Source organism: Amborella trichopoda, chromosome 1 (genome assembly GCF_054954075.1).
Source record: "Amborella trichopoda isolate Santa Cruz 75 chromosome 1, AtrichopodaSantaCruz75HAP2 v2.0, whole genome shotgun sequence".
Lineage (NCBI taxonomy): Eukaryota > Viridiplantae > Streptophyta > Magnoliopsida > Amborellales > Amborellaceae > Amborella > Amborella trichopoda.
Window position 1 is genome coordinate 15,308,393 of NC_142336.1, and position 27,286 is coordinate 15,335,678.

The 27,286-nt window shown below is 32.8% G+C and overlaps 2 long non-coding RNA genes across 2 annotated transcripts; one reads left to right on the forward strand and one right to left on the reverse strand.

Moving 5' to 3' along the window:
• Positions 1 to 14,924: 14,924 nt before the first annotated feature.
• Positions 14,925 to 18,047, forward strand: LOC105421944 (uncharacterized). The gene is made up of 2 exons (XR_967197.3): positions 14,925 to 15,461; positions 17,551 to 18,047. It is a non-coding gene; the product is annotated as an uncharacterized LOC105421944 (long non-coding RNA).
• Positions 18,048 to 18,904: 857 nt separating this feature from the next.
• On the reverse strand, positions 18,905 to 24,416 carry LOC105421943 (uncharacterized). Its single transcript, XR_967196.3, has 3 exons — positions 24,022 to 24,416; positions 19,663 to 19,725; positions 18,905 to 19,260 (listed from the first exon to the last, which is right to left on the reverse strand). It is a non-coding gene; the product is annotated as an uncharacterized LOC105421943 (long non-coding RNA).
• Positions 24,417 to 27,286: the final 2,870 nt, after the last annotated feature.

Below are 27,286 nucleotides of genomic sequence, written 5' to 3' on the forward strand. Positions count from 1 at the left end.
TGCTTCTGAAATAGGGTTAGGAGGAATATTAAAACAATCAATTGCTTCTAAAGAACAATTAATACGTTTTACCTCTAAAGCATGGAATCCTACCCAAAAGAATTATTCTACTGTCAAAAAAGAATTACTTACTATTATTCATTGCGTATGTAAATTTCAAACTGATATTCTTAATCAACACTTTTTAATTCGCACTGACTGCAAGGCCGCCAAAGACATTCTGCAAAAGGATGTCCAAAACCTTGTATCAAAACAAATATTTGCCCGCTGGCAAGCTATCTTATCTGCTTTTGACTTTTCTATTGAACATCTTCACGGTTCTTCAAATTCTCTGCCTGACTTCTTAACCCGTGAATTTTTGCAGGGGGGACCATATACTACAACCTAAGGACAATACCATCTCATCTTACGGTTTTTCCTCCTACGGTTTGCAACTCTTTTTCTCAAATAAGAATAGCAATACAAATATGAATCCTCATTCTTCAGATCCCAAAGGAAAACATCCAATGGAGTTAGTCCCAAGTAATAGGTATGGGCCTCTTATGCCCATCCATTCCTCTCTCAACCTAACACCTATGTCACCCCTTCGATCCACTAATGTACCAGAATATCTCATACAGACTCCTCCACAAAGTCCATTATCCACTCCAAGCCCGGCATTTTCCCCGGCATCATACCCACAAAAACAAACTTCATCCTCTGCCAAATCCATTTATATAGACACTGCTTTTTTACCAGAGACAATCATTTCTGATGATCATGCCCTGCTCGACCCATATAAAATAGCTCCCCTCTACCTTTCAAATCACATGAATTCATCCTATGGCATTAAAACCCGTGAATGGTATGAAGCCATTCTCATGGAAACTGGTTCTGTATCCATTGTTCACTTCTACCAAGGAACTACCAAATTATACGCCTATTCAAAATTCCAAATCAAAAAATTGCTTTCCTACGAAGATTGGGGTTGTAATCACCTCCAAGGAAAAAGGTTACTAAATCCAGAATTTCCATATAAATCTTATAAATATTCTGAATATATTGAGGCATGGCATAAAGTATTTGCCTACCAAAATCCAAATAATACTCATTCTTGGTATATCCAATTCAAACTTCCTGTCTTAGAAAGATTCCCCAGTTGGTTTCGCCACTGGTTTCTGATATGGGGATCTCAAACCCAAATATTGCCTGATGCTTTTCAGAACCTACAAACAAAATTTGCTCAACATAATACTTGCACCGACCTAGATGATTATCATCTCTACTTTATGGCAATATATCAAATCCCTTGGATTCTTAAGTGGGAATACTCAATTTCTGAAAATAATACCAACAACTATGAATATATTCCCCAATTAGGCAAAACTGTAAAAGTTAAATGGTGGGACATTTTTAGTACTAATCCTACCACACTTCCTTTGAAAAGAATGCCTCCACAACCTGAAACCCTCAAACCAGTGTCAAATAATACAGTCAGTCTTCCTACCTTTTCAGCTTACCTAAAAAAACTAAAGCAAACACATCCTAATGCTACATTTGAAGAAATAGAGCAAACACTACTCCATGTCTTTGCTCCTGATACAACCAGGCCAGTAACTTCAGAAGAAACAGTCCAATCCGGGAATCCCCTATTGGAAGATTTTAGCCAGAGGCCCACAGACTGAATAGCCCGACCCGACGGTCCGATTTCCTTCTTCTAACCCGACGGTTCGATTCCCCTTTCCAACACTGATATGACTGCTACAGCATAAAGATTCCATTTTATCCTTCTGCATAAAACGACAACAGAGCAATAAGTAAAGCTGCCCTTCGTCCGACCACTACAAGACAGAAAAATAGTGCAAAATTCTTTCCCAACAGTAAAAGATTGAAGCAACTCATTTGATGTCACATCCAGAAGCACAGTAAAGATTCCCCTTCCGTACTATTCACTAATAAGACAAAATAAAACGTCACGAGCTTGTCTCCTTCTCTCTCAAGCTGCCCCACAAGCACCACTCGCACAGTACTAAAGATTCGCCGGTCGCCATCACCGACGCTCAAAGCCTTCCTGCTTCCGCCACGTATCCACCTTCGCCATCAGCAACCTTATCTTCAGATTCCTTCCTCCACAAGGAACTCATAGGAGCCACATGAATTTCCTTCACCTCGAAGCAATCACTGCCAACCACATACTCCCCATCAGAAGTCCCCTATAAATAACCACCTCGGCCAGAGAAAGAGCAGACTGCATTCAAGGAAAGACCAAGCCTCTCCAAGCAAGAAGAAAAGCAAGCATAGCTTCTCATACTATCTCTTCTCATACTATCTTTTCTCTTCTTCTTACCTTCTTCTCCATTCTGTAAGACAGTATCTATAGACAGTAGGTTAGATTTTATTCAAGTCATCGACATTTGTACATCATCAAAGTCGGTAACTTCCATGACTTCTTTTAGATAAAAATATAATATGTGTGATTGTAATCTATCTTCTTTACCCTCTTATTATCCTCCTGAGTGGAAGAAATTTGTAAGTCTCTGTATATGTAACCAGTAAGTTATGCAATTTAAATTTGTCTTTACATTTAAATCTTGTGATTATACGCATACGTCGTGGATCATATTTGATATTTCTGTACTTCCGATCTTAATCATTTTATTTATGTTTTTATATTATATCACTATTCTTCAACAGTTAGTAGTTTATAATTCAGCAATCTTTTCATATTTACTGTAATTTTTCATATTACTGATACGTTGTTACTTAGGGTAGATTTTGGGCGAAAATGGTATATATATATATATATATATATATATATATATATATATATATATATATATATATATATATATATATATATATGGATAAGGCTCCTGTCAGCCCATGGGCTGATGGAATAGTATAAACCCAACGACTGAGATTAAATCTGGGCCGATCTAGTGATCACTATTGTATTTTGTAATTGAATATTAATTTTTTTTATAAAAGTCCAAAGAACTTGAGATTTGGAGTGTCTATTTTTAAAAAATTTTGTAATCTAATAAAAATATCAAAAAAATATTTCTTAAAAAATAAATTGACCAAAATACCTCTGAAAATTTTAGGCGTATTTTAGTCAATTTATTTTTTACGAATTATTTTTTTGATATTTTTATTAGGTGTATCTTAATAAGAATATTTAATGCAAAAAATTTCATATTATTTGAATTTATATAAAAATATTAAAATGATATTATCGAAATACAGTTCTGACTGTCAAATCGACCCAGATTCAATCTGGGCTATTGGGCTTATATTATTCTATTAGCTAGTGGGCTGATCCTAGCATCTTCTTTTATATATATATATATATATAGGGAAATGTTTCTATACTTCCCTTACAACATAGAAGATCTATGCTTCCCCTACCATCTAGCCATCCAAGAGAGTCCCTCACTGTTTGATCTTAGATCCGACATCTTATTTTTAGTTTGTTTTATACAAATTGTATGAATATAAAATTTTGTACGTGCCATCTTCTCATTAGGGCACACATATTAAAAATAAATTTTTGATAAAATATAATGACCAAAATACCCCTTGAAACTTTCAGCTGTATTTTGGTCTTTTTTTTATTGAAAATATTTTTTCTTTTTTTCACTAGTGCGAGTTTAATTGAGGATTGGACGTACAAAATTTGATGTCAAAATAGTTTATAAAAAAATATTAAAAATAAAATAGTGTGGAGATGTGACATTTTGATTGGGCTAATCTTAGCCCTCCATTCAAAATGGACGGTTGGATAAAGGGAAGTATATAAGTTTTCTGTTGTAGGGAAAGCATAGAAAGCTTGCCCATATATATATAGAAAAAGCTAACAAACAATTGGCAACAAATAGTGAATAATAAGTGTAAGTGGAATCTCAGTTGTCAGATCTTCATCAATTGATTCAAAATACATATCACTCTTTGAATTTTAATATTTTTTTCTAAAAATCAGATCGTAATGAAATTTGGGGCGTGTTTACTAAAAAATTGATCGCACAATAAAAAATATAAAATAAATATTTTTCAAAACATAAAATAACCGAAATACCCCTGATAATAGTCTTCTACTACTAGTAGTAAGCTTAGAATAAATAATGGTGAAGAAGTAGTAATAAACAATATAGAAAAACAACTTCAAAATTGGAATATCGCTAAAGTTCCATTATGTGATGTCTATAAAAAGTGATATTTTGAATTTAAAAGTGACTATACTATAAAGATTGTCGAGAAAACCATCCCTGTTAACGAATCTCAAAATAGATTCGAGTTGATGTCCAAATCTCTAATTGAATATCATAAGAACAAAAGGTACAACTATTTGCATATCTGTTTAATCCACATTGCTATTAAACCTTTAATCAGAACATGGTTAAATAATTCTGTACTCTTATGTTTAAGAGATTGTAGGCACAAGAAATTCACTGATTCCTAGTTAGGAATTGTAGAATCATGTCTCAATGAAGGACGTATTTATTTTAATTGTTTTTCAAACTTTCAGTCTCTCTAACAAATAAAAATTGGATTCCAAAATCTAACCATAGTCTATAGAATATCTTGTAAGGCTATGACTACTCTTTGTCTAGATGTTAAAAGGATTGATGAAAAGGGGCAAATAGTATTTTTCCATACTAATATTGAAAAATCTAATTTAATTACTCCCAAGACTATCACTTTGAATGAAATTAGGTTACCTGATAGGTGGAACCTACAAATATATTATGAAAAAGTTAATATAGAGCCTACCTAAAAATGTTTACTAGAAGACGTTGTTTTGATGCCCAAATATCATCAAATTGATCATCTAGACATCAAGATGCATGGACATGAGAAAAAAAGAGATTTAAGGATTTGAAATAGTGTATTTTGTAATGCATTTTTGTGCCATCAATTTTCAAGATTTTCATAGATCTATCGATCTACACTAATTTTGAAACTTTAAACTTCATAAATAAAGATGAAAATATATTTTAAGACTATCACAAATATTTTCAATATTAAAACTACATTTCTCGATACTATTTGAAGATAGGGTCTAATTTGATTGTTTAGAGCCTAGGCTGTCTCTCTCTCTCTCTCTCTTTCTCTCTCTCTCTCTCTCTATATATATATATATATATATATATATATATATATATATATATATATATATATATATATATATATATATATATATATATGACACTTCTAGAAAACTATGTTTGTGGTATTTGTATGACCCCAAATTTTGCACACACACTCTCTTCATCTCAATAATCTATACCCAAAAAAAAAAAGTTCAATTTGAACCCTAGATATGGTCAAAATGAGTCATCATCAAAGACGAATCTAAACCATTCATTTTGTGAATTTCAATATCGTAGTCTTATAAACTCAAAATCATTTTATTTTATTGTTTTATTTATTTTTTAACATTGTTCATCTAATGATAATAAAGCCATATAAAAAAATTAGAAATGAAGAAATCCTTCTAAAGCCCAGATCTAAGCATCTCACTAAAATGAACAGCCTATGTTAATTGGCCTAAAAAAATACTTTCTAGGTTGTGTTTTCAATTTTTTTTTTTTTTTTTGTGATTGTTCATTAGAATGAAAGGAGTGTATATTTCAAAATTTGGATCAAAGTTATCAACCAAATGGCCATTAGATGGATTTTTAACATTGTTGCATATATATATATATATATATATATATATATATATATATATATATATATATATATATATATGGCAATGATTTCCTGCAACCGATGCATAGTAACCAAATACAAAACATATCAAAAAAATATTTACATGAAAAAATTAACCAAAATAATCCCGAAATGTTTCAGGCGTATTTTGATCAATTTATTTCACGAAATATTTTTTTAACATACTTTTATTAGGTGCGACTCAATAAGATGTACATATATTCTAAATTTGAGATCATTTGGATTTGTAAAAAAAAATGAAAAATGAAACACTACCGGAAAATCGTGACCGTGCGAAGAATTTTAGACGGTGATGAAAGTAGGTGAAATACTGTTTATTTTCGCCTATAAGTGTTAGGAAGACTTTTCCTATATATATATATATATATATATATATATATATATATATATATGGTTATATTATGGTCCTCATACTATGAAGTAATTTATCATTATATTAAACAAATTTAGACATATATATGCTATTGTTTTGTATATTAAGATTTTTTTAGTAAGAGTATTTTTGGTCATTAGAGGGATGTGGCCTCATTTATATGAGGAGTGATATCACCCACATAGATAATTAAATGCCACTAGTGTGCTTTATGTGGGTGATGTAACATCTCATGTGGATAACGTCACACCCTTTCTAATGACAAAAAATACTTTTTATTAAAAAAATGCTTCATATACGAAACAAGAATATAAAAATGTCCAAAATTTGTTGAGTACAATGATAAATTACTCCATAATGTGAACATCTTAACATAACCTCTATATATATATATATATATATATATATATATATATATATATATATATATATATATATATATATATATACTGATACCAAAACGCGCCAAGATCTACAGTGAATTTGAACCAACTATTTTATAACAAGTAAGCAAATAGCATACCATTATATTTGATTAGTTCTTGTAATATATGAATATAATTAAGGCAAAATAAGATTATTAGAATAAAAAGGGATAACGGAAATATCAATCACAAACCATGATGTGTGTGTGTGTTCACCTATTTTAATACTGAAGACAAGTTTAAACTGCATTAGATCATCTTATATATGTATCACAGTATAAATTACAACTTATAATCAAACCAACTCAAACATAATCTGATTGAAATATAAGTAAACTGACTGAAATATAACAAATACTTACTGTTTACAGATACAATAACTGGAGAATAACTTCCAGTTGTGGGGACAATATGATGGGAGTGTATGGAAGTTACATTCACACATTTGTAAACTACTAAAACTGAGATAATAAGATAGGTGAGAACCTGGTTTGATGTATCAAAAAGATAGGGAAAACCTGGATAGCATGAAGCAGGTTCTTGCTGTGAGGTTGGGACAGCTGTGATGGTATTGAGTAGAGAGCAAGGATATGAGAGAGCAAAGGGATGAAGAGAGCTTGCAGATGAAGAGAGAGCAAAGAGAGAGAGAGAGAGAGGGAGAGCAGAGAGAGAGAGCAGAGCGGAGTATGAGAGGGAAGAAGCTCGGAGAGAGACCTGCTTAGAATGAGGGAGAGGCTTCCCTTTTATAGGCAGGAGGAGGTTACTTCGTAAGGAAGTAAATAAGTGAGATGACTTGATGAGACTAAAAGGAAGAGGAAAAGACATAAAGAAAAAAAGCAAAAAAAGAAAAAGACAAAAAAAGGAAAAGAAGATGCTTAAAGAGGCATCTTTGTACAGTGACATTTTGTCTTCTTATGTCGGTGGCTACAGTGAAAAAGCATCTTTGAATAGTGGCATTTTGTCTTCTTATGTTGGCGACTACAGTGAAGGGCATCAATCATTTGTCGTATATGTCGGCAGCACAGTGAAAGGCATCATTCTTTTGTCGTATGTGAAGGGCATATAGTATCTTTGAGGTGACCTGGTACTGTGTAGCATCTTTATGGTCTTTGGCTGAATTCATTGGGGTCTTCCTCTTCTAGGTCTGTTTCTTCTTCTTCTGGGTCTGCTTCTTCAAGTGGGAAATATTTATTGGTGTGTAATGGTGAAGATTGTACGGTTTCATCTAATGAGACCGGTTTTCTTCCTGCTTCTGTAAAGATCTCCTTCATTTGTTATTCTAGCATTTCTTTGAAAGCATTTGGGTTTGCTTGGAGCATATTTCGTAAATACGTAGAAAAGTCAAATGAAGTATTGGCTGTATTATGGTCACTTGGACTGGGATTATATATAGGTTTTTGTGGAGGTATTCTTTTGGGAACTATGGTTGTGGGATCCATATTAAAGATGTCTCACCACTTGATTGAGATGGTTTTGCCCAGTCTTGGAATGTAGGTATGGTCGGCTGTATTATTAACAGAGATGGTATATTCTCATTTCATAATCCATGGGAGTTGATATAGTGCCACAAAGTATAGATGATTGTCAGTATTATTATCACTATTATTGAACTGCACAAATTGTTCCTGCACTTTTTGGAAAGCAGGAGGTAAAATTGAAGTAGTTGATCCCCAAACTAAAAACCAATTTTTAAACCAGTTAGGGAATCGTTCGAAAATAGGTAATCTGAACTGGATATATCAACTATGAGTATTGTTTGGATTTTGATAATAAAACATTTTATGCCAAGCTTCTATGTATTCGGCATATTTATAATATTTGTATGAAAAATCAGGATTATGTAATTTCTTTCCTTGAGCAAGATTGCAACCCCACTCATCATAAGATAGTAGTTTCTTAATCTGGACTTTGGAGTAAGCAATGACTCTAGTATTTTGTTGGTAGTAATGGACAACAGATATGGATCCTGCTTCCATGAGAATTACTTCATAATATTCTCTGGTTTTGACTCCATTGGTTGGGTTTAAATGGTTTATCAAGTATAATGGAGCAAGTTTGATAGGGTCCATATTTATATGGTGATCATTAATGGTGATGTCCATAAGATAGGCTCTTTCAATGTATGAAGACCTAGGAAAATTAAGCTTCTGATTTGATTTGGATTGTGCTTGAGAATAAGAAGGAGTCGATGTATTAGCCTCTGGGTAGGTTATTTGGTGAATAGGAGAATTGGAAGGTGAAAGGGTTGCCAAAGGGGGGAATTCACCTTCAAATGGTATTATATTCAGTGGGCGTTTTTCGTTGCGAGAATTGCTACGAGAACCCATGAGAGTAGGTGGATGTGATAGAGTAGTATTATTTTTATTAGCTGCAAAGAGTTGTAGTGCAAGTGAAAGTGGTGATTCTTCGTCGTTGGCGTCAGTGTTGCCCCCCCGGCAAAAATTCACGGGTAAGAAAATCAGGAGGAGAATTGGAAGACCCGGGAAGGTGTTCAATGGTAAAATCAAAGGCGGACAGGATAGCCTGCCAACGGGCAAATATTTGTTTACCAACAAGGTTTTGAACATCTTTTTACAGAATATCTTTAGCTGCTTTACAATCAGTTCGTATGAGAAATGGTTGATTGAGAATATCACTCTGAAATTTTATAACACAATGAACAATGGCCAGTAATTCCTTTTTGACCATAGAATAGTTTTTCTGGATTGGGTTCCAGGCTTTAGAAGTATACCTGAGTAGTTGTTCCTGATTATCAATGCGTTGCTTGAGAATACCACCCAAGCCTATTTCGGAGGCATCACACTCTATTATCATGAAAGTAGTAGGATGAGGAAGAGAAAGGCAAACAAGAGTTTTTACCTTTTGTTTAATTAGTTGAACTGCTTTAGTATGAATATTTGTCCATGGTAAAGGATGCTTTTTTAATCTATCATGTAAAGGTTTAGCATCTATGGCAAGATTAGGATAAAAATCACTTACATAGTTTAAACATCCTAAGAACCTTTGAAGTTCTTTCTTATCGAGTATTTGATCAGGGAATTTATCAGCAAATTGTATGGATCTATCTATTGGAATAATGGTGCCATGATGAATTATATGCCCTAGAAACCTAATATTGGTTTTAAATAAAGTTATCTTTTTTGCCGATACAAATAATCCAGTATTCTGGACTACATGAATAAAAGTATTAATATGTTTGATATGTTGATCTATAGATTCAGAGAAGATCAAGACATCATCAATATAAACTATCATGAATTGATAATAAGCATTAAATACATCATTCATTATTTTCTGAAATTCTGATGGAGCATTTTTTAAACCAAATGGCATTACATTCCATTCATATTGTCCAAATGGCACATTAAATGCTGTTTTATATTTATCTTGTTCTTGAATTTGTATTTGCCAATATCCAGATTTCATATCAAATTTGGAAAAGATACAAGCATTGGCTACTCTATCTAATAAATCTTTTTTATTAGGGATAGGATATCTAATCCATCTTAAAACTTTATTAAGAGGTTTATAGTTAATAACTAATCGAGGGACTCCTCGTTCTTTCTCAGCATTTTTATTGACATAAAAAGCTGCACAACTCCAAGGTGATGAGCTTGGTCGTATTAACTTTTTTGTTTGGAGGTCATCAATTTCTTTTCTACACATGTCTATTAAAGTAGTGTTCATTTGTATTGGTCTAGCTTTTGTAGGTATTTGTTTTTCATCAAATCCTTATTCATATGGTAAACTAATACTGTGCTTTTTCCTTTCCCAAAAAGCATTGGGATGTTCACTGCATATGGAGGTTTCTATTTGTTGTTGGATTGATTGAATCTTTTGTTGGATCAAAAGATCTCGTATTTGTTCTCTATATATTTATATTTAATTTCTTGTTTTAAAGTACAAAGAAATTTTTCTTTATTCTGTAACTGGCTTTTGACATTATTGATTTCTTTTAATTTTGGTTTATGAATAAAGTCAAAGTGTATTGGTACATTTTGATAATTCGAAGATATTCCTGTTTGATCTATTGATAAAGGATATAAGAGTGCAAGAAATGGGACTCCAAGTATAACTGCTTGACTTAATCCTTTAACCATAATAAATGGTGTATTAATACATTGATGGTTATTACAGACAGAAGCATTAGATAATTTATAATTGATAAAGAGTCTACTACCATCTGCTGTATTTAAGATTTGAGTTGTTTTGTCAAAATATTTTGAAGGTACTAAACCTTCATTGATGCAATTAAGGTCAGCCCCTGAATCTATTAAGGCTGAGGTTTGAAAGCTATAATCTTTTGCTACAATTATCTTGACTTGAACAAACCATTTTTTAATCATAATTTTATCTATTAAATTAACAGAGGGAATTGTTACCAGATGAGGTTTGGCTTTTGAAGTTTCTGGTGTATCTTCTGGTGGATCAGGATCATACGTCATAAGCTGATCGAATTCTAGTTCATCTATATCTGTCTCTGGTTGAGATAGATTTTGTAATTCTAAAGTCTTAATTCTATTTTTTAATTGATATACTTCTTTTTTGACTTCTTTGATTTCTTGCTTTAAGTTTGAAATAGAAAGTTCTTTATGTTGAGAAGTATGTTGTTCACTTACTCTTTTCATAATAGAAGCAAAATTGTATTCATCAGGTGTTTTACTAATTGGAGGTATTTTTGCTTTTGTTTTAGTTAATGTAATAAATTTAGTGATTACAGATCTTTTTTCTTCTGGATCTGTAATTTTCTCAATAATATCTAATATTAAATTATCTTCTTGATTAAGCATATGAAGATTATGTGTAGGTATAAGGCAAGTACAATTAGCATCTTCCATGGAATTGGATGTTTCTGTATCTGTCGAAGAATCAGACGATTCTGTCCATAATAAGTCATCATCCTGAATATGTTCTATATGTGATTCAGTAGAATCTGAAGATATTGAATCATAATTGATTATATTATATTATTTTGCTTTGATCGAATCATTTAATTGCAATGATTCTATTTTCTTTTTTAATTTGCATTGGTGTTTGTAATGACCAATTTTTCCACATTTATAACATACTGGAAGTTTCTTTTTATTTTTTGTATTTGGAGAAAATTTGTTTATAAATTTCTATTTAGACTTTTTATATTGTTTATGTACTTTATTTGATTTGGATTTATATTTATCTTTTTTATATTTTTTCTTTTTCTTATATAACTTTTCATGTGTATTTTTCCTATCTATATGGTATCCAAATTGTTTACAGAAATCACCAAGTTCTTTACGCTTGATAATTTGTTGTTTATCTAACTGTCTTTTGAGTTTAAGATCAGTACATAAAGCTAATCCTTCAGCACATATTTCTGCTGAGAGTTCTCCAAGTGTATAGGCGGAATATACTATAATTCCATTGTGTTTCTTTCTAAGTCTGTCTTTGACTTTTTCTGCAAATAAGTAGGATAGACCAGCAATAAACTTTTCTTTCCAATGGTCTGATTGACAATCTTCCCGTATTAATAATCTTGAGAAAAAGACATTCTTATACCATTTATAATGGGATAATGTAGGACAACGAAGATTAGATAGCAGATCTTCTGATCTTGCTGCTAATAATGCCGTACTGCCTACAAAATGAAGTGTAATGGTATATATTAAGGTGTTTACTGCATCACTTTCAGTATAAATTATTCTTGATTTTGTTCATTCCTGGCGGTCCATTGTCTTGTATTGGTAAGAATTCTATTTTTGGTTTCATCATCGACATAGAAATCCCACCATCCTCTTAACCAGCCAGTGAATCCATTGACTATTGCTTTAGCAACCTCTTGATCTGGATTGCCTGCCATTTTGTTTGCAGAAGCAAACATTGTCATGTGTCTCATGACATCTAATATTTTTAATTCAGATAAACCATCTATTGTCCAATTAACTATTGATCTTCTTGAATAAGAAACAACTTGTTGTATGACATCTTCTTCAAGCTGGACATCAACAGGTGTAGGTCTTTTATAATATGGTAAAGCGGTAATTGGTTTCCAAGTTTTACCATAGATTATTCGATTTATATCAATAGGTGTAGTATCCATAAAAGCATTTTCTTGGTTTTGTATGGTGTCTTCGATAATTGGTTCTTCCTGGAGCATCATTGTTTCATGCTCTGGTATTTTTTATTTTCCTTTATCTGAAGATTCTGGTAATGGAACAGGTATATTTGGCATAAGAATACTGAGTTTGGGAGAAGGAATTCCTTTTATGTCTAATTGAGCTAATTTGGCTATTAACTGATCTATTAAGGTTTTATTATTGTCACCAATATGAAATTTATTTTTATTAAGTTCTAGAGGTGGTTTAAACAGGACTGCTTTAGGAAGGGAAGGAGTTACCTCATTCGAAACTAATCTTTTTATACGTTCTGCTTGTTTTCCTAAATACTGCATATATAAATTAGTATAATTGTTTTGTTCCACAATATGGGAAATAAGCTCTTGCTTTTTATCTATTTCTTTGGGTAAGACTTTATATGGTGTGGCTATTATATCATATAAAGATTGTGGTGGTTCTCCTTTACTTGATGGGGTTACTCCTTTGAGTATTATATTTTTTTCAGGAAGGTGTGTACTAGCAGTAGTAGTACCATCCGTGTTGATATATGTTTTTTCTTTTAAAGTTTGAAGATTATCGAATGAAGGAATATTAATTTTATATTGCATACATATTTCTCTTAACCAGATAAAAAATCCTTTTGTTTCTCTTTCTTTTTTGAGAAATTTATTGTATTTTTTATGAAGTAATTCTATTAACTTAGGTTGGAAGGTTTGAAGATACCATTTCCTAATATTTTGATTTTCTAAAGAAAGATAATCTTTTTTAAGATAATCAATATTAATTTTCCTCTTTTTTCGTTCTAATTTAGAGGCTAAATATGTTGTTAGATATTCATCATCATATGTATTATTAGTATTTATCTCTTCTTATGTATCATCTTCTATTTGTAATGTAAGTATTTGAAATTCCTCTATATTAGGTTCCGGAATATATGTAGGAAGAACTACATGATCAGCCGTTCTTCTTACTCCTTGTAGTTGGAAATTTGAAGATGGTGTAGGTTGTGAAGCAGAAGGAAGTATGATGACATCAAGAGTAGTATGACAGGATTTTCTAGGAGGTATTAATGGTTTTTTATTTCTTTTCTTATTAATATCGATATCATCTTTGACCCTAGATTGTTGGAATTTTATTTCAATATTTCCATCGGGATATTCGATTATTTGGTTTGGAATATTATTTTTAGGTGCTTCTTGAGGTTGGTTTGCATGTTGTAATGCCCAAGATTGAGGTAAAATAATATCGGACCGAGTAATTGTTTTGGGTACAATTGTATGTGATTTTTTTATATTTGTTTGAAATAATATAGTTTGATCTTTTTTATCAACTTGCATAATATTAGGACAAAAGGTATTTATTACTTTATAATAAATTCTATATACTATTGTTAAATTCTGAGAACCATGTGTCATATTAAAGCCATGAGTTTTCAAATTTATAAATAATATATCTAATATGTTTGGGTCTGTTAAAGAAACAGAAAAATTTGGAAAGCAATTAAAATATATTGGTCCACTACATAGGCTGGATTCTACCATACCTAGGAGTGAATCTGCGAAGTTATTGTGTCTTGTATCTCTTAGGCATACAAGCACTGAGGTATTTAACTCTAGTCGAGTTAAAGGTTTAATAGCTATTTGTATTAACCCAATGTGCAAATATTTATAATTATTCTCTTTATGTTTTTCAATAATTTTTTTTGATAATACTTGAAAGTCTTCTTGGTTTTGAGTTACGGAAAGAATTTCTTTTACGGTTTTTATAGCATAACCTAATTTGAATTTAAATGATCCTTTTTTATAAATATCTTTTATTGGTACCTTAGGAATATTCCAATTTTGGATATGATCTTCAATATCATTTATAATAATCTGTTTCTTATTTTTAACTCTTAATGTCTGAGTTTGAGTTGCATTATTACTGTAGAAACCTACTTAAATTTGCATCTAAGAAAGTTGGTCCTAGAGTTAAGATAAGAGACGAAAGGACAAGTCTAGGCAAAGTACCCGCCAAGGCCAGGAAGAGCCGTTTAGGGGAACACGATATATATATATATATATATATATATATATATATATATATATGAGTAATGATACTACGAGACTCTCCCGCGAGTATGACTCTAAAGGAATATGGTTTACTTTGATTGTTTAGAGACTAAGCACTCTCCCACACCCATGCGAGTAGGACCCCAAAGAAATATAGTTTAATTTGATTGTTTAGAGACTAGGCGCTCCATATATATATATATATATATATATATATATATATATATATATATATATATATATATATATATATATATATATATATATGAGATGGGAGAAGATGGACTACGCCCATTCGCGTATTTGGTTGGGGTACGCCAACGGCCCGGATAGACGGGGTTAAAATGAAGGGTCACCATTTCAAAAATGAAACTCTAATTGCAGAAGGGAACTTCATTTGAAATGGAGACAGCTTAGGCCTGCAAACTCCCGCCTACACTCCACCTACTGTGGCGGGCCTATCTGCTTAAAACCCTTTTCATATTCCATCTCTCTCTCTACCGATGCATCCACTCCCTCTCTCTCTCTAAACCACACGAAATCAACTACCATTCACTTTCTCTCTCAAAAACCAGATGAGCCCTATCTCTCCCTCGTGCCGTCTCTCTCTCTAAACCAGAAATACAGTCTCTCTCTCCATTTTCCTCTCTATCATTCACAAACTACAGGAGCCCTAATGCACCCTCATGCCCTCTCTCTCTCTAAACCAGAAGTATAGGGGAGGCCCTACCAAACTGACGTCTCCCTCTCTCTGCGCCTCTCATACGAGAACAAAAGTGAAAGCCCTATCTTAATCGTAGTCACAGAGGTACGAATAGAACGAATTATTCATGTATTTTTGGTTTGAAAACCCTGTGATGGGTTTGTAGTTCTGGGTTATTGGTTTGAAAACCCTGTGATGGGTTTGTTCTAATGCTGTAAATCTGCGTTTTTGCCTATGAAAAATAGGAGATGGGTTTATTCTAATGCTCTAAATCTATTTTTTTAGCTTTGAAAAATAGGAGATGGGTTTGTTCTAATGCTGTAAATCTGCGTTTTTTGTTATGAAAAATAGGGGATGGGTTTGTTCTAATGCTGTAAATCTGCGTTTTTTGTTATGAAAAATAGGGGATGGGTTTGTTCTAATGCTGTAAATCTGCGTTTTTTGCTATGAAAAATAGGAGATGGCTTTGTTCTAATGCTATAAATATATGTTTTTTGCTATGAAAAATTGGAGATGGATTTTTATTAGTATTGGATTTTCAAAATATCGAGCCCAAAGATCCTAAATTTTGGGGCTAGATTTACACAAAACTAGGTTTTAATCCAAATAATTGAACCAAAAATATAATTCTTTGACGAATAATGAATCAAATGAACCAGATTTCACAAAAATCAACGATTTAATCTTCAATTGAACTGTGACCGAATGGCCAAAATAAAATTGAAAAAAAAATACATGTTTCAGATTCAATTGGCGTGCTATTTCTTTTTCAATGGAATTTTTTTTTAACGCCTTAGCTGTCCCATTATCATTGTTATTCAATGGAAAAGTCTACTGTTGAAGTTCACATTATCCTTGATATTTCAATGGAAAAGTATTTGATTCATATGTGGGCTTGAATTTGATTCATACGTGAAGAATTTTGAGTATGTTATGTACTTTATGCACAATGTGTGATGTGATGGGCTGATTTTTTGGAGGATATTCGTAAGTTATATAAGACTTGCGAATTTTGGGTTATCTTAATGCGTGGTTTGGGGACTATGGGTTGTGGTCCCTAGAAGTGATTCTTGTGGTAAGGACACACAATAGCATGCACCAAAATTTACCAACCAGAAAGATTTACTAATGAACATGTCCACAGCAGTCTCACTAGTAAAACTCCTAAATCAATTAGGCATGGTCAACTTGTTGAGACATTTTTTCTTATAGATACATCAGTTTCTTGAGGCTATTAATGTCATATGTGAACTACAAAAACACAAGGCCTATGGTGTCTAATCTAGTGTTTAGTGCTCATAGCAATCTCATTGAAGCTGCCATTTCATTCAATAAGTGCTAGCTTAGACATGCATGAAGGTAGATGCTATACTCATAGGTGATTGCAAACTACAAGATTCATTATTGATCTCAGTTGCTTGTTTGGAATCTCATTCAGGCATTAGTTGGCATGAGGCAATGACTTGCCAGCCATAAATGGATTTCTCAAAGAGTCTTTTTGTTCTAGTGAATAATCTTGACTATGTTCTGGATCTATTATTTGTTTCGACATTGTTTGTTTATCTTTTGTGTCTACTCTTTCTCGTTGTCAATGAAGGCTATGTATTAAAGAGGAAAATATGTTAGCAATTGGATATCATGTCGTACCATGTAACTTCTGTTTCACCATGTGTTGATGTCTTCACCAATTCCCTCCATGGGAGCATCCATTGCTATTGTCTTAGCTCTAGCTGCTAGTTAGCTTGAATGTATCTGTTAGTGATTGAAATCTCTTTATTTTATTCATCGTCTTATGTATGTTATATATAAGGAGATTATAGCTTATTTTTGAAGGTATATATCTATATTAATTAAATGTATATCATCATTGGTTTCTCTCCAAAACCTTGAGCTATTTCTGTGCTGCTCATTTGTATTGTCTACTAGCCTTTCCATTGGATCACCAAACCATACCACATGATTTCATGATTTCTTTTGTACCTACTCATTCGTACTATGCCCATCATGTATAAATTGTTATTGTTTGCTTGCAAACATATCTGATTTGAATAAGCTTATTTCTTTAATCTGCACATTGTTATTGTTTGACTTGAAAGAAAAGCACTCAGTGTGAGAATTTTTTTTCCATTGTTTCATGCTATCTGGGGTAAATAATTAATTTCATTTGTTTACTTCTTATGAAATTGGGATGCAGGTCTAGACCTTTGAACTAGGCAGCATTTCATCAATTTCCACTAGTGCTGAAGGATATCCACGGCGAACCTGTCCACGATGCAGCTTACAATGTAACTGATGTATATCAAGCTCCCGATCTAACCTAGGAAGAATGTACTACTGGTGTCCAAATTGTACTTTTTTCCAAAGGTATGATGTATATATGGAAGGGATGAATTATGATGTAAAGTTGTGGCGTCGTGATATACACCAAAACAATCAGTTACAAGAATTGCAAGAGCATATTATGGTCAAGCCTGAACCGATGGTCATTCAATAACAAATTGTTGATACTTTAGGACATATGCAACAATTTATATTTTTCTTGTGTGTAGTGAATGCGATTATGTTTGTATTACCTTTGTTGAAAAGTGTTTGATATCACTAGATGGTGTCACAACCCATGAAACAATTATTGGTGTTGATATTGGATTTACATTAGAGTAAATTAAAGTCAATATGATTTGTCTGCTTGAAGAAGACTACCTTGAAATGTGATTTGGTTTGAAACATTGCTGCAATGACCTTGAAATGTGATTTGGTTTGAAATAGTGTTGTAATGGCTATAGTCTAAACAATATTGGATCACATATTTATCAAGGAACAACCAAATCCATAATCACTCATCCAGTAAAACTGAGGCAACGAACATTACATGGTATTGTTAATTATGTAATGGTATCATGCAATTGCTTTGAAACTAGAATTTATTGTACTTATTTTGCAATTGATATGCAATTTTCTAACACCAGCGGGGTAGGTGAATGCAATGGAATATCTCTCTATCTCTCTCTCCATCTCTCTCTATCTCTCTCTTTCTCTCTGTGGCGGCTGTTGTTAAGGGGCCCAATCCTCATTTCTTTTTTTTACTGAAAAAAGAAACCATGACCATTGTAAAAGAACTACAAGTCCATGCTTACATATTCCTGTATTTTATGAAATTCACCTTATTCACCACATATTGTATAAGAATATTGGATTATACCAAAACCCTGTTTTTGAAGCGGTTACCTTCATGGTCTCCATTCCAAACCAATTTTTTCATGTGAATACAAGAATGTTTTGGCATCTTATGTATACATTTTAAGCAATTTTGATGACATTAAGGGGGCTAAATAAATCCAAAACAAGGAGTGTCTCAGCTGTTGCAATTTGCAGTAGGCTATTGTTTTCTTGGGGAGCTCATTAAAAATTTCATAAATTTCGGACATGTATAGGGCATCCAAATAAATGGAGCTTTGAAAGAATATCAATTTGCAAAATGTAGTATTTTTAGATGAAGTTCATATTTGACTGTGACAATATTCACCTCACATATCCATTGCAAAATTTAATTTTACCAAAAAAATGACTCTTTACTGCCCCATTTTCATACAACACAATCACCACAGTCACCACACATGTCCATTACAATACTGAATTTTGCCAAAAAAATGATTCTGTGCTGTACCCTTTTCCATACAACACAATCACCATATTCACCACACATATCCATTACAAAACTCAATTTTACCAAAAAAATGACTTTTTACTGCCCCATTTTTATACAACACAATCACCACATTTATCACAACTATGGAGCATGTAAAAAAAAATAGCTCTTGAACTATAGCAAGGAGCGTGTAACAAAAAAAGACTCTTGAATCTTTGGCAAAAATTTTCCGCATCTTCTGTTGAGCATCTTTTCAACCTACAATAATAAGTATATTCTTGATCTATTACAAACTAAAATAAAAGAGAATAGTGTTGATCGTTTACCAAAATGCACAATGATAATAGCATGGAACACATGGAGAGAGACTGAGGACCTGTTGGGTATTTAGAGAGAGAGAGATAAATCTTTAGAGAGAAAGGTTACAATGATTAAATTCTTAAGAAAGAGGGAGAGGTCAAACATAGATTAAAATACATAAGAATGATAGACATACAAATTTTAGTTTATACTTGATATCGTGTGGAGTTATGAAGATCCATTATGAGCCATGCGTACCAGAAAATTCTAATGCTGCCTACCATAATGTTGCTTACCATGAGTACATAAAATATTTAAAACTAATTCATACATACATGCATAATACATAATGTTGCTTACCATCAATGCTCATGTCCCACGTTCTTATGAGACTGAATCTTACGACGGACCTTGGAAATAACCCTATAGTAAGAAAAGAAATTGCAATATTAGCATTTCATAATGTATTCATAATGACTAACATCATATGGAAATGCTAATACATCTAGATTGAAAAGCTTATACAATTAAAAATCAAAAGAATCTAAATGTATGGATTACTACATTTCAATAGCGAATGATGGATAATTTCTTATGTCATGCCCACTGCCCAGGCAAACTGCCCATTTCCTAGACTTCTCCGTTGGCTTCCATCCCTCTGTTCGAGCTTTTTTTCTTGCATTTGTCGGCCGTCCCTTTGCCCGTGCTCGTAGAGGATCAAGAACATTCTGACAATTGTAACTTCCATTTGGAGTGTCACTACAACTAGTATCACTCTTCTCATTATTGACATGGCTCATAATGTCAACCTGTGGGTGTCGCTTAAAACCGAATTTACTGTTAACCTCTATGATATCATCGTGTATTAAAGATATTACAAATTCTTGAACCTCCACACTTTTTGACACACGCTGAGCAAGGTATCGAACAGCCTGCATGATGTCACTTTATCGAATGGAGCGTGGTAGTGCAGATGTATCATGAAGTTCTTTGCCTCTTTCATCAACAAAAACCCCCCTCTTTACGTTATTTGACCAATGTCTCATTATGTATTGTGGAGGGATTTCAAAAATATTTTTCATCATTAAAATCTTCAACACATGCCTGCAAAGAAGACCCATCGTCTCATATAAGTGACAATTGCAATTAGCCCTCTTCTCATGGGGATTGAATTCCACTAAGTATGATCTAGATCTGGTTCCCATATTTGACACCTTAACAGTGGCAAGTTGTCCATTTTCATCAACTAACTCACTCATCAAATTCATACAATTGGCAACCTCTTCCACAAATATCTTAAAAATCTTTTGAGTATAGATTTTTGATGCATGTGACTCAAATAAAGAAGTTGCTTTTAAGATTGGAGTTGTTGTAATGTCTTTTAAGTCGAGTTCCTTTTCTTTTCGTACTTTCTTATCTTGCACCTTGGCACATATTTCCAATAATGAACGTAGGCTTGTTTTGGAGGTCAAGTACATCCCTTCACTTCTTGGGGTAAAAGTAATACCCGCTGTGAACCTGCCAATCAAGTATGCATCTACTCATTGCATGTGACAACCATATACCCTATTTAGCCATTCATTGCATTCCAACTCATATTTCTCAATCATCAATTTCCATCCATTTTCAAATTCTTCTACTGTTGGTCTAGCTATACAACTCCTAAAGGTACATGAAAAAGAAGGATGCATGCCCATGACATGGCATAGTTTTCTTTACCTTTCGATAGCATATGCCACTTACAGTAATGATGCTCACTCTGGTAAAAAACTTGTCTCACTGTAGCTGAAATTGCAAGGTCTTGATAAGTGATAATAACACTAGGTTGTTATTCACCTATTGCTTCTAACCAATTTTCAAATACCCAAACAAATGATTCTACCTTCTCATCAAATATGATGCAAATCCAAAAAAGGTTGTATTGCAATGGTAATTTACACCAAGTACGGAAGCAAATGACATACTAAAAGTGTTTGGTTTGTATGTGGTATCAGATGTAACCACATCAGAGAAGTATCGATAGGAAACTTTACATGTGGCATCTACTCATAAGATGCTGAGAATGTGATCGTCTTCTTCTAATTTCAATCTATAGAAAAAAGATGGGTTCGATTTTTTCAATTTATAGAGTCATTGCATAACTAGACTACCATCTTCTCCTCTTAGTTTTCTTCTGGCATTAGTAATTTCATTTTCGATGTCTTTTTGTGTATATGTAACATTCTCCATCCCTCCAGCTAGCTCTATGAATATGTCTTGGCCTAACCATTGCCGTACTCATTGAATTTATCATCAACTTTGTGGCACTAGACAATGTTCAGTAGCTGAGTTAGACAAGCTTTTCTTGGAATAACTAGATTGTGACTGTGATCATCAATAAACCTAGTCACAACCCACTCATTATCCGTTTTTCTACTGAGTCCTAGCTTAGCCTTACACCCACACCTTGATTCAGGGAGTTTCTTTACACAGACCTGCTCTTTCATTTTGCAAAATCCTTCCTTTAAAGCAATTAATTTCTCTATTAATCCTTTCACCTTTTTTATGGGTAGTGCCCAACCTGATACCAAAGCCTTTGGCCAATGCATAAGCCTTATAATAGTCAATTACATCTTCCTCTGAAGAAAGATTCATTCCTACACGGGGTACATTTGTTTCTAGGCCTTTGGTTGAGGAGTTAAGTTCTCCATTTTGCATTTCTGTAACTTTTCTAGGAGGGGTTACAAGATAAGGAACCTGCTCCATGGGCTAATTGGTGTCACCCATGTTGTCTCCAATTGCGCAAGGGGGAGATGACACACAGTCTGAAACGGTGTGATTCACCTAATTTTTTCAACTGACCCTACATAGAAAAACGAACTACATAAATATATGTATTCAAACGTTTATATAAACATAACAACACTCCTAGTTAACTATTTGAATAATCTTACTTCCATTATAGGATCAACTATATTCAAAGCAATTGTAGACAATAGGGGTGCACTCTTATTAATTTGAACTTAACTCCTAAAGTAATGTGTATGAGCATTAAACACTAGATTAGACATCATTGGCCTTGTGCTTTTGTAGTTCACAAATGACATTAATAGTGTCAAGACACAGAACTCATGTATCTATTTGAAAAAATGTTTCAACAAGTTGATCATGCCTAACAGATTAAGGAGTTTTACTAGTGAGACTGCTATGGACATGCTCATTAGCAAATCTTTTTGGTTGGCAAATTTTAGTACATGCTATTGTGTCTCCTTACCGCAAGAATCACTTTTAGGAACTACAAACCATAGTCCCCAAACCAAGCAGTGAGATAACCCAAAATTTACAATCCCGAGTCAACTAAGAAATGTTCTATTAGTTTTCTGTAATTTTTAGTGGGACAAAAAGATTAAGGATATGTGACCAAACCAAATAATTTTGGATGTCAACTTATATAACCATGCTAATATAAGAAATATGATAGCCGAGAGTATATTCTCCTGATCTCCTTTCAGGATATTATGGGAATTGCGATATAGAGTAAGCTCACTCTTCGCACAAGACGGTAACATAAGAGAGCCATGTGGGAAGGTTGAAGACAAACTAAAAGACAACCTAGACTTGCTTCGTACACTCATAGAAAGCAATGTTAGAGGAAACATTATGTCACATAGCTTATCAAGTGCATACCTACACATTATGGGATATAGCTAATCAAGCGCATGTTACTGTGTCTCCTTACCTCAAGAATCACTTTTAGGAACCACAACCCGTAGTCCCCAAAGCAGGCATTAAGATAACCCAAAATTCACAAGTTCATCAGCCCATCACAGCACACATTGTGCATAAAGTACCCAACATACTCAAAATTCTTCACATATAAATCAAATTCAAACCTATCAGTAGACTTTTCCATTGAAATATCAAGGATAATAGGAACTTCATCAATAACCTTTTCCATTGAAATAACAATGATAATGGGACAACTAATAAATTAAAAAAACAATGTCATTGAAAAAGAAATAGCCCTAAAAAATTGTGATGAAAGTTAAATAAGATGAGCACATATGAGTCAAATTCAGGCCCATCAGTATACTTTTCCATTGAAATATCAAGGATAATATGAACTTTAACAGTAAGCATTTCCATTGAAATAACAATGATAATGGGACAACTAATGTATTAAAAAAAAAAAAAAATGCCATTGAAAAAGAAATAGCCCTCCAATTGAATCTGAAACATGTATTTTTTTTTCAATTTTATATTGGGCATTTGGTCACAGGCCTCCAATTGAAGATTAAATCTTTGATTTTTGTGAAATCTGGTTCATTGGATTCATTATTCATTAAAGAATTATATTTCTGGTTCAATTATTTGGATTAAAGCCACGTTTTGTGTAGATATAGAAAATTTACGATCTTTGGGCTTGATATTTTGAAAATGCAGTACTAATACAAACCCATATCCTATTTTTCATAGCAAAAAACGCAGATTTACAGCATTAGAACAAACCCATCTCCTATTTTGCAAAGCAAAAAACAGATTTACAGCATTAGAACAAACCCATATCCTGTTTTTCATAGCAAAAAGCGCAGATTTACAACATTAGAACAAACCCATCACAGTAGTGAAATACGTGATATGCAAACCCATCATAGAGTTTTCAAACCAGTAATCCATAACTACAAACCCATCACGGGGTTTTCAAACCAAATATACATAAATAATCCGTTCTATTCGTACCTCTGTGACTGCGATTAAGATAGGGCTTTCACTTCTGTTCTCGTATGAGAGGCGCAGAGAGAGGGATATGTCAGTTTGGTAGGGCCTCCCCTATATTTCTGGTTTAGAGAGAGAGAGGGCACGAGGGTATATTACGGCTCCTATAGTTTGAGAAATATAGAGAGAAAAATGGAGAGAGAGAGAGAGACTTCTGCATTCCTGGTTTAGAGAGAGAGAGAGGGCGCGAGGGAGAGATAGGGCTCGTCTGGTTTTAGAGAGAGAAAGGGAATGATAGTTGATTTCGTGTGGTTTAGAGAGAGAGAGAGAGGAAGTAGATGCATCGGTAGAGAGAAAGAGAGAGAGAGATGGAGTATGAAAAGGGTTTGAGGCAGGTAGGCTTGCCATCTCTGCTTGCCATCTCTGCTTGCCATCTCTGCACAGTAGGCGGAGTGTAGGCGGGAGTTTGCAAGTCTAAGCTGTCCCCATTTCCAATGGAGTTTCCCTTCTGCAGCTAGAGTTTCAACTTTTGAATGGTGACCCTTCATTTTAACCCCGTCAATCCGGGCCGTTAGCGTGCCACATCCAAATACGCGAATGGGCCTATTCTATCTTTATATATATATATATATATATATATATATATATATATATATATATATATATATATTCGAAACTTCACTACTCTTCAAATTACAAAGGTTTAAGATAGAGTAAGTTGTGAAGAGTGGATTTATTAATTTTGTATTTTATTTTTTTTAAAAAGTTAGTTTTGTGAGATAATTTTGTAAATATTATTGTAAGATAAAAGATACTTTTGTTATCTTCATCTAGGGTAAAATTAAATTTTCGCTAAAGGGCAAAGGCACTTTACAAATAAAGTTTCAAGATACTAACTTCCATACTGACATTGTACTTTTATAAAAATTTCAAATTTGCTCTTACTTAATGGTAAAATTACCTATTTAAATAATTTTTTTATAAAAATAATGATTGTTTTGATAAATACACCCATCATAACCCCTTCTAATTTGAACTTTTATATTTTTAAGAGTTGTTAACGCTAGACAAACATATATATATATATATATATATATATATATATATATATATATATATATATACACACACACACACGCTCCAAATTTCAAATCATTCTGATTTGTAAAAAAAAAATGAAAAATGAAACACTATCGAACAATCGTGACCATGCGATGAACTTTGGATGGTGATGAGGGTAGGCTAAATCACTGTTCATTTTCGCCTACAGGCGTTGGGAAGACCTTTCCTACATGGATTATATATATATATATATATATAAAAATAAAAGTGATTTCATGCAAAGGTTGTATAGTAATATAATGAAACAATATTCAAAAACGATACTAAGGTCATTTATTTGACCCAAATTTTGAAATACACACTTTTTTCCGTTGTAATGAACAATTACAAATAAAATAAAATTAAAAAAAAACCTAAAAAGAGTTTTTTTTAGCCCAATTAACATACAATATCCATTTTGGTGAGATTCATAGATCTAAGCCCTAGAATAATGTTTTTTCTTCTTAAATTTTTTAGATTACTTTATTATCATTAGATTAACAACGTTAAAAAAGAAAATTTTGATTTTGAATCCATATATGCCTAAATCTTAAAATTCACCTAATGGACGGTTTAGATACATTCGTTTTTTTTTTTAGATTGATTATTGAAATGAAGAGAGTGTATGTAAAATTTTAGATCACACAAATACCACATATATGGTTTTCTAAAATAATGGTTTCATTGTATTATAATGGCATAATGACATGATATTATTCACCACCAACCCTCCCCCACCCCCACCCCCACCCCCCCTCCCCCCACCCAGACACACACATACATATGTATAATGAATTAAAATGAGAAACAAAGCCTAAAAAAAATTAGATCTCACTGGAAAATGCTCCAAAAACATGAAACGCTTTTTAGAGGATGGGATTTCTTTGAGTCAGCCGACTCATACTGTACATATGCGGGCCACCATTAAAACATCAAAAAAATGAATTTTTTAATCTAAAATTTTAGAGATTCATGACCTAGGTTAAAAAGGGTACATTTTAAAGATGGACGTTGGTGAGATGGAAAATATTTTTGTGGAAAAATAGATTTTACGCTCTAAAAGGACCTATTTTGTAACCATTTTTCTAGGTGTTCCATCTCAAATATTCACATGTGCCAAACATATAATATTTTGGAGCTTCAAAAAATTCAACATTCAAGGTAATATTAGATTTTCATGCTTTAGTAAGTTTTTTTTCTAGAAAAACCAAACTCTTCACATATCCGCCAAACATGCACTATTTCTTGAGTTTCAAATTCTCCACTCCATATTGAAAACAGATTTTCAAGTTGTCATAAGTTTTTTTCCAACACCATGCCTTATTTTCCCCATTTGGATCCCTGGCAAACTATTTTAGAAATAATTTTCTTAGGAAATTGCTGATTTTCGCTATTTGGATCCAAAACTTATGGCGAAAATGTTTTTTCCAAAAATCGTCTCATCTAATTTGAGGCCCGAAACAAAAAAATTATTTTTGTCTTACAAGCTAAAAAATTAATTTCACAGGCTGATTTTCTTATAAGGCCAAGTGATAAATAAAACAAGCGTACATCAAGTTGTGACCCGCACAGAGGGCAATGTCTTCCTATTTGTCTCCTTCACCCCTCCTCCTCTCTCTCCTTTCTAACCCAACTCTCTCTCTCCTCACTAAACCAACTTCCCTGACCCAGCTCATTCTCTGTCTCTCTGAAATCCTTATTATCTTTTTCTTTTTATCTCCATCATGTTTTTCTCTCTTGAGATTCACTATATTTTTCTTTTTATCTCCATCATGTTTTCCTCTCTTGAGATTCACTATATTTTTCTTTTTATCTCCATCATGTTTTCCTCTCTTGAGATTCACTATATTTTTCTTTTTATCTCCATCATGTTTTCCTCTCTTGAGATTCACTGCATTTAGCCCTATTTCATGATAGAAATGTATCTTCCGAAGTACATCCATATGCTCTCATAGCAACAAAAATTTATTTTATGGGAAATATACTTCACATGAATTTTTTTTTTTTTTTGGAACCAATAACAAATTTATTGCACCAACATTAACTAGTACACCAAACAAGAGTTATCAACAACCTTTACAATACATCATTACATATGAGAAATTAAGAAAGCGGTAAAAAATCTAAAGAATTACAACATTTAATTCTTGAGAAAATTTCGTACAGAACCCTAATTCTCCATCTTATT